The 13,417-nt window shown below is 48.2% G+C and overlaps 1 protein-coding gene and 1 long non-coding RNA gene across 6 annotated transcripts in view; one reads left to right on the top strand and one right to left on the bottom strand.

The window, feature by feature from the left end:
• Positions 1-357: 357 nt before the first annotated feature.
• The window catches only part of CNOT6L (CCR4-NOT transcription complex subunit 6 like), a 33,628-nt gene continuing 20,568 nt past the window's right edge, over positions 358-13,417 (top strand). Inside the window, exons 1-2 of one of the 5 annotated variants that reach the window (XM_054204298.1) lie at positions 2,138-3,149; positions 3,286-3,464. The gene's annotated coding sequence lies outside the window, so the exon portion shown is untranslated. Of the gene's footprint in view, positions 413-2,110; positions 3,465-13,417 lie in introns of those variants that run through there. The other 4 variants (XM_054204300.1, XM_054204301.1, XM_054204299.1 and 1 more) reach the window with 4 other exon arrangements.
• LOC128910717 (uncharacterized) lies at positions 1,565-5,132 on the bottom strand. The gene is made up of 2 exons (XR_008466842.1): positions 4,594-5,132; positions 1,565-4,497 (listed from the first exon to the last, which is right to left on the bottom strand). It is a non-coding gene; the product is annotated as an uncharacterized LOC128910717 (long non-coding RNA).

The following is a 13,417-nucleotide window of genomic DNA, read 5'->3' as shown; positions in this document are numbered from 1 at the left end:
CCGTGGTGTCCCCCCAAGCCGGTGGTGTCCCCCCGGGCCGGTGATGCCCCCCCGCCCCGGGCCGGTAGCGCGTCGTTCCCTGCCCCGAGCAGGTGTTGACACCGGCTGCGGGCCGGTGACAAGGCCCGGCGTGTGCCCGAGGTCCCCCTCCTCCACGGCCCCGGCACCGCCCGCCTCCCTCCCCGCCTCCTCCTCCGTCTCCTCCGCCCTCCGCGCCGCCCGAGCCCCGGCCCGCTCCTCCCCGCCACCGCCGCCGCCGCCGCCGCCGCCGCCGCCCCGGCCCCCGCGGCTCCGTCCCCGGCCCGGCACCGCTCCCCGGCGGGCCGCCGCCTGCATGTCGTTGCTGCCCGCCGCCCCGCCGCCCCGCCGCCCTGCCGCCGCCGGCCCCGCCGCCCCGCCGCGCCGGATGCAGGTGAGCGCCGCGGCCCGACGGGGCCTGGCGGGGCGGGGAGCGAGGGGAGCGGGCCCGCGCCGCCATGTCGGGCCCCGTCGCCGCCCCGCCAGCACCGGGGCCAGCACCCGGGGCGGCCGCCGGGGCCCGGGCCGCCTCGCAGCAGCCGCTCCGCGCCCTCACGGGCACCGTGTATGCGGGGGAGGACGGGGTGCGGGCATATCCCCGGCGGGGGGCGTCCCGGAGGGGAATAGGGCCCCCTCCGAAGGGCCGGGGGGTGAGGAGGGAGCGGGGGGCCCGGGCCCGGCGGTAGGGGATCCCCGGAGGCTGGGGCGTATTGGCAGCCGCCCCCCGAGCTGCTTTCGGGGGTGCCAGGCTCACCCCGTAGCCCTGGCTGAGGGTGGCAGCGGTGGGGTGAACCCCGGTTTGGGGTGAACCCTGGCTGTGGGGGGAACCCCGGCTGTGGGGTGAACCTGCCCATGGGGCAACCACAAGTGCTCGGCCCCGGGCCCTTCCAGACCCACCAGTATCCCGGGATGGGACAACCCGGGTGACCCCTCGGCGGGGTTGGGGAGGGTGTTTTTGGGGAGACGTGGGTCTCAGCGCTTTTTCCCCATGGCCCCCAGCAGTCCCGTAGGAGGAGGATGGCAGGAATGTCACCTGCGATCAAAGCAGGGCTTCGAGCTCAGGCGGTGGTGCTCGCAAATAAAATAATGCGCCTAAACACTGAGTTTTCGGGACAGTTTGGGGCTTGGTTTTTAAACTTCAGTGCTCTTGGTAAATATGGCCGAGGGCTCGGTGGCTTTCTGCCGTTTCGCAGCCACACCAAGTTTTATCTGACCTTCTGAAATCTTTAGACGAGTAGCCTTTATCAGGCAATTTTTGAAACTTTGAATAGGCTAAGTATTTGCTTTGGGGAGTTACAACTTCTCACGAGCCAGCCCGCTGATATGAATTTTAGACGGCCTTGTTTAAGCGGGAGGGGGGAGGTTGCTACAATTAAATTAATACCTATGCCATCCCCTCCCTGCAACGCTCAGCCAAGCCCAAATGTGCTCCCCCGCAAACTAAAACTAACGTGGAGGGGAAAATGCCTCATCCTGAAGTCGCTCAGAGTTATACTTCTTGTGTGTGTAGACATGGCTGATAATGAAAGTGATGATAATGTGTCTATTTTTAGCCTCTGCCATTCCTTTGAGATGTTTTTGCCCTGGTGCTTTTTTTTTTTCCCTAAAAAAAATTAGTATATTTTTTAGTGTGGGTTTGTTTTTTTTTTAATAAAGGCATTATTTCTAGCAAGAAAGTTTTCCCTCTGACACAACCCCAGGAATTCCTAGAAGCTGTATCCCAGTTTGGAGGGCCAGAAGGCTCTGACAAAGGTGGAGCACGGCCTTTACAAACACAGCACCGCCAGCGATTTTATTTCTGTGTTCTCCCTATCAAAATAAGAAGCAGGGGGGAAATTTGTATGGCCGAACACGGCCCCTCCGACATGCAGCCCGCTTTAGGTAGGGCCACGTGCTGGTGATACCTCCTGAAAAATAAAGGCAGGCTTTACGTTTGAGGTTTACTTTGCGCTGCGTGCAAGCGCCGCAGCCTGACCTGACTTCCTGTACGTAACCCTTCTCCTTTCCACAGCCCCGCGCTTCGCACAGCTTTATTCATTATTGAACGCCAGCGGGTTCGGAGGCACCGAAGCACTCGCTTGTAGCTTTCTTTCCCCCCACGGAGGGTGGTGGGAGTTTATTTACAACTTGATTTTTGTAGTTTTGCTCCAAAGCAGACCGGCAGCACGCGCGTGTGCTTCTGACATCTTGTTGCTCCGTGCTCTGGAGTAACGATACACATTGCCGTACGCACGACCCGCCGGATCGTGTCGATTCACCCAAACAGCACTTGTGTTTGAGCATCAGCTCGGGCGTTAAATCTCCTTGCTCGTTGTCTTCAAAGATGATTGAAGGTGACAAAAGCCCCGTTACAGTTTGACTGTTTGGTTTAACTGAACAGTGGGAATTTTGCAGTGCTTTGCTGTCAGCTAAACAAATCCAATTAAACACTTTCAGTTTTGTTCTCTTCTTACTATTAAAAATGAGGGCGGTCTGAGTGCTAAAGTACAGCAGTATTTAATTTATTCCGTCTTATCTTTCCTTCCTACAGGGGCTCTTTCTAATTTAGTTTGTGTATTTAATTGAAGGATAAAGTACAATGTAAATGGCTGATAGGTATTGCCATGTTCCTGAGCTAAGTTTAGATTTCTTCTGTCCTTGGAAGCCGAGATCCTAACGTGTCAGCGGCACAGAAGTAAGACTACCCATCATCAGGCTGTTAGAAAAACTTAGTTTGGCGGCAGCACGACACTTTACACATTCATTTTAGTGGCTGCTGAGTTTCCCACCAGGTCTATATGGCAAACTTCTGCTGGCACAGCTCTGTCTGCGAGCGCTGTGACGAAGTGTGACCCGTGACTGACATAGCTGTGCCAGCAGAAGTCCCAGCTGTAGAAGCAGTTATCTGCAAAAGCGCACTTTTACTGATATAGCTTGTTTTCGTTTTCTAAAGGGTGTTTTTCCCTGTCCTGCTAGCAGTGCCGCTGGCAGGAAAGCCCCGTGCTTGCAGGGATGTAGCGTAATTGGTCATTTATTTACCTGACTTGGAAGGGACGACTGGTCAGGGTGTGTTTTCTGCGTGTGGCTCTCCTTTGCCCATCCACCATCTATAGGAGCTCGGTCACGCTTGCGGTGGGAATTCTCTTGTGGAAGTAAGTAGTGTTCTAGCTGCTACTTGTTTTCTTTCCCTCCAGAGGTGTTTCTAAAACTTCCATTTCATGTGATAAAGCTGGGATATTTATTTTTATGTTTTTTTCCATGTGGACTGTGGTTGTTTTGCCATGACAGCCTTGTTTCTGCTAAGAGCGAGACAGGCTTTTGATCAGGTTTGCCAAGCACAGTAATATTTAGCTTTCACACCAGTCGTACAAGAAATAAGCCAGAAAGTGATCCCAAGCTGCATGTGGACTCTGGGAGTAAAATGAAAAGGCACCACTGGAGAAAAATTAATTAATTTCCACACTGGGGTAAGTCTTTACTTAATTTAAATCTAAAACACTGAGAACAAAAACTTACATTTAGATAGGTCGCAGGAGCCGCTGTCTTTTTTGTCCAGAGTCAGTGTGCACAAATGGGGAGGTGTATTTCTTTTTTCTTATTATAACCTTTCCGAGGCCATTCTGTTTTTAAGTGTTAAAATTGCACGTCAATTGCAGTGCAGTTTGAGCAAACTTTCTTGAACTGAAAAAAACCCCGGACCTGCTTAGATCAGCTTTAATCTGTTGGACGCTTTTCGGTTACTTGTGTTTAAAAGGGGAAGATAAATACGAATAAATGGCTTGCTTACTATTTATTGGAAAGAGCTTTTGGGATGCCAAAAGGGCACTCGAGGCACTGGCTGTAGCCTGATTTGCGGAATAGTGAGAAAGCAAATGTAACGGTGGAGCTTAGTTGTTCGGGAGCATAAGATGGCATTTGAGAGAACTTTAAAAAAATAAGTTAAAATATGTCTTAGGCATATTTAGTTTCAGGAGGATTTGCTGTGGATTTACTGCTTTAGAGCATTAAATGCTAAGCCTCTTGTAATATATTTTTTTTTCCCCCAAATTCTGTGGTTCTCTTGACGATAGCCTGTTGTAATCGAGGCTTGGGTGCTTGTTATTTCCTTTCTTCAGTTTATCAGAGCGTTTCTCCTGTCTGAAGCAGATTTGCTAGCGCCATAAAGATATCCTGCGTTTGTCTGCGTCCCCTTGTGCACCACTGGTGGCTCTGGCTAGGGGAGCAAACTGCCTTTAACCCTGCACTTACCTTGCTGTCAGCTCTCCAGTCGCTCTAGAAAGCCGTGCAGAAACTGATTAAATCCACGAGGTGTTCCTTCTCCTGCGTTTATCAGGTTATCAGTTAATGTATGTGTGAAAACACGCAGCAGGCTGTTTTGACGGTGCAAGTGTCCCCGGCTGAGCTGATGGAGCTTTGCTGGTTGCCGGAAGGGGAAGCGCTGCTTTGCTCCCAGCCCTGCCGCTGGTTGGACCCTGTGCTGAGGCAGTTTTGCTTGCTAACCTGACAGTAAATAAAGAAACAAAACAGGAGATGGAGGCTGCAAAGCATTCGTGGTTTTTTTAAAAGCATTGATTCTCATGTTGGCAGCAACAGTACCTTCTAGCTTCACTTTTTGATTAATTCTTCAGGTTGCAGTGATTTGTCTGTACAGCTTCTCCATCTCACCTGTAAAGATAAAAGCAGAGACTTTCTTAAGACGTTTCTTTATTGGTATCTTTAGCTGGTGACAATGTTTCTGGAATTCTGTTGCTCTCCTTCCCCATCTTAAAAGGCTTGTGCGTCTCAGGTCTGTGTCAGCAAAATTCACGTGTGTACCTCCCACTGCAGGACCCCCCCAAAAAATCAAACAGCTCAGAGGGAACAAAGCAAACACTCTGCAGTATCCCACAGGGGATGGCAAAAAGACTTTATACGCACAGGATTTACTGGATCCATTCGTGCCTCTTTCCGGAGTGCCTCGGAGTAGATCTCAAAGAGCAAGGTGCCGAGAAGACCGTGTAAGGCCCTTGGCTGAACACACTGACTGGCTTTGTTTGAAGCTTGGTAAATCCGCAAAATTCGCAAAAGGGCTACGTGACAGCTACCTGTAATGGCAAGGTACTGGACATGACTTGGTTTCTGTTACTCGGGAGAAAAAAAACCACATCCACCAAAAAACCCCACCCCAAACTAAAATTACTCTTAAAAAAAAAAAAAAAAAAAAAAGAGCAGCACTGGAAGAAAATCTCTCCAGAAAAGTTGCTCTGGAATCTTGTTTATAACAACTTTTGCAGCCGCTTGCACATCTCCCTACACAGGATCAAGAAGCGTGACTTTAACGTTCAGACACTACAGAAAGCTTTCTCTCCAGGGTCTGAGAGGTGGTCATTGAAAATATGATTAAAGGTAGGCAGAAGTGCCTTACATAGGGCAAAAAGGCCTTATACGATATTCTACAAGAAACAAATGCTGTTATTTTCAAGGGGACAAGTTAAGCCAGCACCTGTAAAAGTGCTCCAAGATGAAGAAACAGCTACAAACAATTTTAGATACAAGTCACACACGATCAGCGAACACAAATTTTTGAAGTTGTACAAAGTCAGCACGTAGGAGCAAGGAACCGAACCTCATTTAGCCGTTGTGTGTCAGGCACACAAGCAATTCAACTCAAGCTTGTAACCCACATGTGTACACAAGGAACAGATAAGGTGGTGTGTGTTCGCCCTTACTTTGGCATTTCCTGATGTAAATGATTAATGGCGTTTTATGATTGCACGGCGTTGTAGCTGTTTATGCCTAGCATTTAGCTAAATGGTTTATCGTCTTTCCCATTCTGCTTGCCTGCAAAGGAACTTTATGTTTTCTCTGAGAAAGGTATATAAAAAATGAGATTAAAAGGGCTGTAGGACTCTTATCTGCAGATTTCCTAGGATACGAAGCCTGTGGTATAGGTGCATATTTTAAATAAAGCTATCACCGCGCATACGCTGTCTGCAGACAGATTTCACAGGTTTCCAACACAGTCCTGTTAGCAAAGGTGCTCAGACCGTCTCTGCCGTAGCAGCAGAGAAATGAAATACTTTTCCCTTTTGGAACTTCCACTTTGAGCACAAAAGCGAGAGTGGGGCCAGAGGAGAGAGGAAGAGGAGGCGTTTTCGCTCATTGCCTCGCTGCCGAAAAAGCAAGTTGAGGCCTGCTTGATGACGCTCATGATGAAAAGCGGAGGTGTCAAAAACAGGGATCTCAGGATCAAAACAGCAGCATTGCCATCTGGCTCCAGTTCAGGCAGGTCCACAGGAGCTCCTGTACTATTTTACTTGTCCCACCAAAGCGTCCATCATGCCAATGACAATGATCAGTCTAGGAATGAAGATGACAACCCCCGGGAGGGGTCACGTACTTACTGAGTCCATGGGGTGATGGACCTTCAGAAGGGCTTTTAGTTTTAAGGGTTCCCCCGCCATTTGCGGCTTGAGGATCAGTAAATCTTTGACTGTTTACAGACACGGAGCAACTAATCCTTCAGAGCAGCCTGCCCTCATCCCTGCTGATGTGAATCAGGATTATTCCTTACCCTAAACCAAGCGTAAAGCCAAACCTATTGTGCCCTCGGCTAGGAGCAGCAGGAATTTTTATGGCTGGGGAGCTACCGGAGGCAGCTCTCCTCCGAAGAGCCTGTGGGCCTTTGCCTTCCCGAGGTCTCCGGAGGAAGAAGGGGAAGGCAAGCCAAAGCTCCCGACTAAGGGCCCTTTATCCTGGCCACCAGTCTCGTGCAACTACTACTGCAAGTCAAGAGCTTCCCAGTCTCCTACCTACAACCACCTGAAACTAAAAACCAAATTAAAATATCCTAAATGCTTTTTAAAGGCAAAAAGTACTGGTGGACTGAAGCAGCTCTGCAAGTTGGAAGAGAGAGGAACGTTTAGCCTTGTGTTGCTGCAGAGGGAAGTTCCGTTGTCCGCTTTCAGAGCGGGCAAGGAGAAGAACGGTCTCAGGAAAACCGAGGGGGAGAGGGAGTTGCCTTTTGCTGTGGCATTTGCTGTGGCAATACACTTGCCACAGCTCACAGCTACGGACAGAAAGGGTACGGAGCCTTCACCTTACGGGGCCCTGGTATTGAAAAGGCAGCCTTCGCCATGTAAAAAACGGCTGTGGTTTTCTTCTTAAGACATTTTAACAGCTCCAGAAATCTGCTTTACTGACAGATCATTTTGAAAAGGAGTTTTTTTTATGGGCTGCTAAGCAAAGTTTTGTGAGTGCTAAGATGTAAGCCTTTCGGGTAAATCTGAAACCCAGAAAGCCTCTTTTGTTTTCATTTCTTCGAATGCCCACTGCCAGGCGAAACGACCTTTTTCAGCAAGTTTATTCTCCGAGTGAGGGACCCGAACCTCACACTGGGAGCAGTAGCGCAAAGCAACCCGCTCTCTTTTTTGTCCTTTTTGCTTTGGTGGCGGGGCCTGTCCAACGTATTTTTTTCCGTTCATCAGATTTCACGAGTACAAAGATAACTACAAAAAAACATCCGCTTTTAGTCAAGCTGTTAGTAATAATCAGGATTTGTAGACTGGGCTCAAGTTGGCTGTTTACCCTGCAGGGCAGCTGAATGAATTGATTGGGTCGCTCTCCCCTCGCTTTTCAGGAATGCTTCCATCTGACTGACCATCTTTGTGCCTTCTAATCACAAATTAGTTTTGCTTTTTTTTCTGCCTAAGGAATCAATCTAAAGGCTCTCTTTGAAAGTTCTGGCTTGGCTTTAAGGGTGTAGAGAGAGAAGCACATTGCGGAAGACTTCCTCCTGCAGAGTTCTGTCTGTTTTTTTTCTACGCGATACTAGCTGGAAAATTCAGAAAGGGAGAAAGCAGAAAACATACAAAGTATGTTTTGTTGGATACTACCGTCCTGAGTTTTGTAAACAGCCAAGTGGAAAGATCCTGACGTTTTTTAAATTTTCAGCTCTGTGGCCTGCAGCTGTTCCTGCTCCTGGTGCTTTAAGGCTAAGATTTTATGGCCTAGAAAGGTATTTGAGAGCTTCCGATGGAAAGGTCCCATTCAAGGACTCCGGATACATTCGTCTCTTCCATGCAAGCTAGGGAGTTTGCTCTCGGGGGTGGAGGTGGATGTGTACCTGAGACTTGCTTGCCATACGTACTTGTGTGAAATCAATAAGCTTCCCGATGGCACAAGGGGTGCGTATCTCCCTCAAATAAATGTCTTTTATCTCGAGTCAGCCTTCACATGTGGAGAATACCCTTTGCTTTTCTGATTGCTTCAGGCTGAGAGCTGGAGCAGAATTAAGACGCTCGGAGGAAAGCGTAAAGTTGTCATCCCGTTGCCTGCGGAGAGAAACGCAGATAGGAACCGCTACCAGCGCTGCGAAACTGCCAGTGTTTCCTGGCCTTTCGGAAAGGGTTGGTTCGCTCGCTTCTTGTCGGAGCGCATATCAGTATGCGCAAGGGCTGCTGCAAGATAGAGCTTCCTGCTGATACAGACAGGAAACTTAAAACTGGCTTGCAAGGGACATAAAAGCAGAACAGTTGTCAGAAACCATGCTCTCCAGGTAAAAAAACACTCCTCTTTGCATTTTCTTAGGCTTGTGGAGTTTGCAGCTCCTGGCAGGAGAAGACCAACTGGGGCAGTGCTGAGCATAGTTCCAGAAGACTTGTTACTGCTTCCTCTATACCTTAACATTCAATTTGTATTTATTCTGTTACGTGAATTTACGACTGGCCCTGCAAGTGGGAGAGAGCTAGCACAGGATGAATTATCCACCCAGCAGAAATTTCCACTTGTGAACGCCTTTCCTCTAATCCCTTTTTGTTTTGGACAGTTAAGAAAGCAAAAGGAAAACGGGGCCAGACGGCTTCTCACGTACCAGAATATAGTCACAAGTGCCAGGAAGACTCGGGTTCAGCTCGTCAGATGGCCCTTGGCTTGCATTTTTTAACTCCAGCCAAATTACGTTTTACCACTGGGAGTAGTTCAATCTCTAGGCGCATTTCTGTACCCGTGCAATGATCCTCTTCCTTCTCCTTGTTGGTCTGGAGCACAAGACTGTGAAGGGGTGGAGTTCATCAGGTAAATTAGTAATATTTTGAGTGGATGAGAGAAGCACATATATTAAGTGTTTGAGACCTGTTGATAGAATAGGAGGTTTGGGGTTGGTTTTTTTTTTTTTTTTTTTTTTGCAGTATTAAGATCTCTTTCAAATGTCTCGGATTACAAGGTTCTACGGCTTTTTTGCAGATTTAAGTAGCAAAGCCTGAGCGAGGCTTTGACCGTAGGATATCCGTTTCATTCTTTGATGTGTTTTTTGGTGTGTGGTGTGACTTGAAGGCTGCGCAGTGACTAGTCCTGCGATGAACTGCAAGATGCTTTTCTGCCTGCTGCAGAAATCCCTAAGTGCTGCCAAACAAAGCTCCCCGCGCAGGTAAAGGTGGTACCGCTCAGTTTTCAATTGATGGCCATATATTTCACGGCAGCTGCAGGTATGGACAAAACAACCTTGGACATGCATGCGGGGAGATGAGTATAACTCATAAGTATTTTCTACTTGGAAAATTACCTGGTTTAAAACCTCAAGCTGTCAACAATGCTACAGCATTCCTGAATGCCTACCTGCCTCTTCCGCATACCCCACTGTCTCTGTGCTCTTGCTTTAGCCTCTGCTTCTGTAAAGCGGCGGTGTGCCTGCAACCCAGCGGTGAGGGATGTTTGGTAGGACCGGGGCTTCGGACTGTATTCCTCCTCTTTATCTTCCTTTCAGAGATCATTATCTTCTTTGCAGGTTTATAGTACTTAGTGCCATGAGCACTTGGACCTCCTAGCACCTCAGTGCCTCGAAAGTGTTAGTGCCACAGCTCTTCCGATGGTGCCCGATGGCTTGCGTTACTCCAAATCCGCAGCAAAGGACCGTGACCAAAACTCAGCATGCCGGAGAGGGAGGGGGGACCACGAGGAAGCCTTTGCAAACACAAACATTAGGAAACTCTTGAATTAACTTCTCTCATGCTGGCATATTAAGAACTAGCAGGAAACTGGCCGGTTTGAAAAACTTCAGCAAGAAGTGCCAAAGGTATTCCCTTGTTAGGTAACACATGGACTTTAGATGAAATCCCTTCAAGTGGCTGAACAGAGGAATCCACCCAAGTACAACCTATCTTCTGGCAGAGGAAAGGGTAAAATTCATGTCGGCTCTCGGCCGTGCCCCCTGACAGCTAACACAGACCTCAGGGTTTGTTCCTGTACGGCCTGCTTCCCTCTAATAAATGAAACATTACAGCGATCGTTCTGGGCAACAGAAGTAGCCTTCTGCAAATTTTGGTTTAGAGAGCAGGCTACCTCCTGCACGGGGTAGCGTTTTAACCCACTGGAGATCCCAGATCTTGTGTCTTGTTGCAGTCAGATTTCACAGATGCTCGTTGTTTAACCTCCGGATATCCGCGTCTCCCTTTCTGTGAGAGGTGAATTTCCTGGGCCCCACACAGATTGTCTTAGGCTACCGTTGCCGTAGTTTCTCATTTTCCACCTTGCTGGAATGTAGCTAGAGGAGTATCTGTTACTTGTCAACGTTGATTTTAAAACTAAATGTAGTATTTGCAAGTTTAAGTGTGGTGTAAATGCGCACGGGAAAGATTTGTGTAATCAGATACAGAAGCAGCTGAACTAACTATCTTTCGATATCCAAACAATATGCTTTTCTTAGGCTATCAGGCAAGCTTTTTTAATACTTTGATTAAAGAGGTAAAGTACATTTAAGTGTGCCCTACCGAGAAAGGGGGTTATGCCTACAAACGCCTTGATTTTAAAGACATCCCTTTTTCTTTCTCCTCCTCTTCTGAGCATACAAGCCTAGCTACTTTGAGCACTGATGCAGCATCCTGTGGCCTGTCGAAACGGGGCTGTAATATTAAAGGACTAATTTATTGCGCCAGCGATTGCAAAACAGTTTCCACTATTGGTGTGTACCTATTCCTATGTCTTCCCCCCCCACCCCCACCCCCCTTCCTTTTAAAATCTTGAGCTTTGACTCATCCAAACCTACCTGTAGCTGAGCAGAGCAGGCCGTGTAACTTTAAAGCTAAGTTTTCTGGTGGCAGATTTCTCTCTTGTTAATTATTGCTGCAAAGAACAGATTGTGAGCGATAAGCTGGCCGTTATCTTTCTATCATATAAGGAGAGTAGCTGAAGTACTGCTGGGCTTCGCTTATTTTGTTAAAAGTGTTGGCAGCCTACCACTTAAAAGGGTAAGATAATGTCGTAGCCGCAGAAATAATCTCGTTTCTTCTTTTCTCCTAGCAAACTTTTCTTTGAAGGATGAAAGGTTATTGATGATTCGAATTGTATTTTAAAGAACGGAGGAAACGTTCGCTGAGAAGACCACTTCCAAGTTGCTGCAGCGGTGTGCGTGAATTAACAATTCCGGTGTAGTTTTGTGCAAAAAACAGGTCGATAGCTGACTTCTCTCCAATTATTGATCCTGAGGGGTTGAATGAGATAAGGTGTTGGCTCGGGGCGACCTGAACAGGGTCTTTACCATTTCTAAGCGAGTGCCTGGATGAGCTGAGGTGCGGGATTAGGCTTGTCGATAGAACAGCTCTTTCCCTCGAGGCTCGGCGGGACGCTCGCACACCCCGCGACGCTGTAAGCGTGCTCGGTTCTTGGTGTTGAGAGTTTTCTGCGTCCCCGGTCCTATCGCTGTCAAACCGGTACTAGGAAAAACTCCTGCTTTAAACTGCAGCCACGCACTGCTGCTTTCCTTCTTGATGCTTGCCACTGAGCCGGCACTGCCTGCTTCCTTCCCCGGACTCCCGGTGACTTCAGTTCTTAATCCTTTAAGCCACTCTGTCCTGTATCTCATTAAAAGACCAATGCTCTCCAGGGGATGGGGCGGCGTTGCAAATGGGTCATTTCTTTGAACTGGTGTGAGATACTTGTGTAAATAAATGTACTCTTTAAACCATCCCTCTGGGGGCTTCTGATTAGGTTTATTTACAGGCTGCCTGTTGAAACCTCTTCTTGCCCTATAATAGACCTCTTGTATGCATTTCTGTTAATCAGAGCTTTGGTTTTGACGAGCTGCCTACTACCCTGTGTTTGCATGTAAACTAGTCCCTGAGAGCTCCTTTGAAAGCAATAAGAATAAAAGGCATCTGCAGACAAAGGCGGGTATTACCCTGTGACTTGATGCAGATACTCAAGAGTTTATATACACACACAACAAGAGGTAACAGACTATTTAAAACAGAGCAAAAACTGTTCTTTTGGAGTGAGGACCGAAGTGTTAACTAAGTACAGAAATTAAAAATAGCTGCGTAATGCTACATATTCTTTCCATGCAGTAAATAGTTCGGCTGTTCTTGTAAGTGGGGATGTGACATAGAGGAAGAGGAAGGGTGGAAACCTGGATATTCTTGTGTTACCTGTGATTTAAGAAAAGACTCTGTACTTCATTTAGAGGAGATGAGTGAACAGGGGGAAATAACTAGTGGGTGTATGTCAGTAGGACAATTAGCATTTCCATCAAGTGAGTGCCAGTTGGCTCTAGAATTAATCGAATACAGTTCGTTCCCTCCCTTCCCACTCCTCCCCTTGGCTTCTGCTGCCTTTTTTTTTTCTCCAGGATTTGCTTTATGACTTTTCTATGCTTCTCTAGGCTTTCATGGTCTTTGTTGAAGTGATAACACGAAGCCCCCTGGGATCCCTTCACCACGGCATTGACTGTCAGCTGCAGGTTCTTGGTTAGCACTTGCGTTTCATAATTCCCACCCCAAACTTGAATTTCCCTGCGCTTGGGCTTGTGCCTCATGTCTGACAGGCCGAGGAGGCGAGAAGCTTCGCAGGATGTGGTTGCTGAACATCCCTGCAGCCGGTCGTACGTCTTGTTTTCCATGCCCTACAGGGGCTCGACAGCACCTAAGCAGCTCAGTGTGAGCTGAGCCGGTACCCTAACCAGTGTGCCGGGCATAGGCAATTCCCTGCTGGAAAGGAAGAAAGCTGTGTAGTTAAGGTAACAGCTACTGTGTTTTCAATCCCTGAAAACAGTCCCTTTGTACAGCAGCCGCTGGCAGATCCCTATGAACTGCTGCACCTCTCGCGCGATGGAGAACTCGCTAATGAGCAAAGGGAGGATCATCTGTGAAACTGAACACGCAAAACCTAAATAGCCTCCTCTTGCTGAGCCTAATCTAAGTACCACATGGAATAAAAACTAGAGCAAGGTTTGGACAAATTCCATCGTATTGTTGCCGTGCTACTTGTTGACGCATCCTTTTCACCACGCTTCTGGCCTCGCTAGCTGGAGTGGGTGAATGCAAGTCCAAAATCCCGCCTGCAGGTTCTCGCAGGGTTGTCACCGCTCAGGTAAGGATGGCAACACTTTCCAAATTGTCAGCCAAGTCCATCAAGGAGTAGTGCTCTATTCCCAACCCTGAAGTTACTCCAT

Source organism: Rissa tridactyla, chromosome 5 (assembly GCF_028500815.1).
Source record: "Rissa tridactyla isolate bRisTri1 chromosome 5, bRisTri1.patW.cur.20221130, whole genome shotgun sequence".
Taxonomy (NCBI): domain Eukaryota; kingdom Metazoa; phylum Chordata; class Aves; order Charadriiformes; family Laridae; genus Rissa; species Rissa tridactyla.
This window is presented reverse-complemented; position numbering and strand designations above follow the sequence as displayed.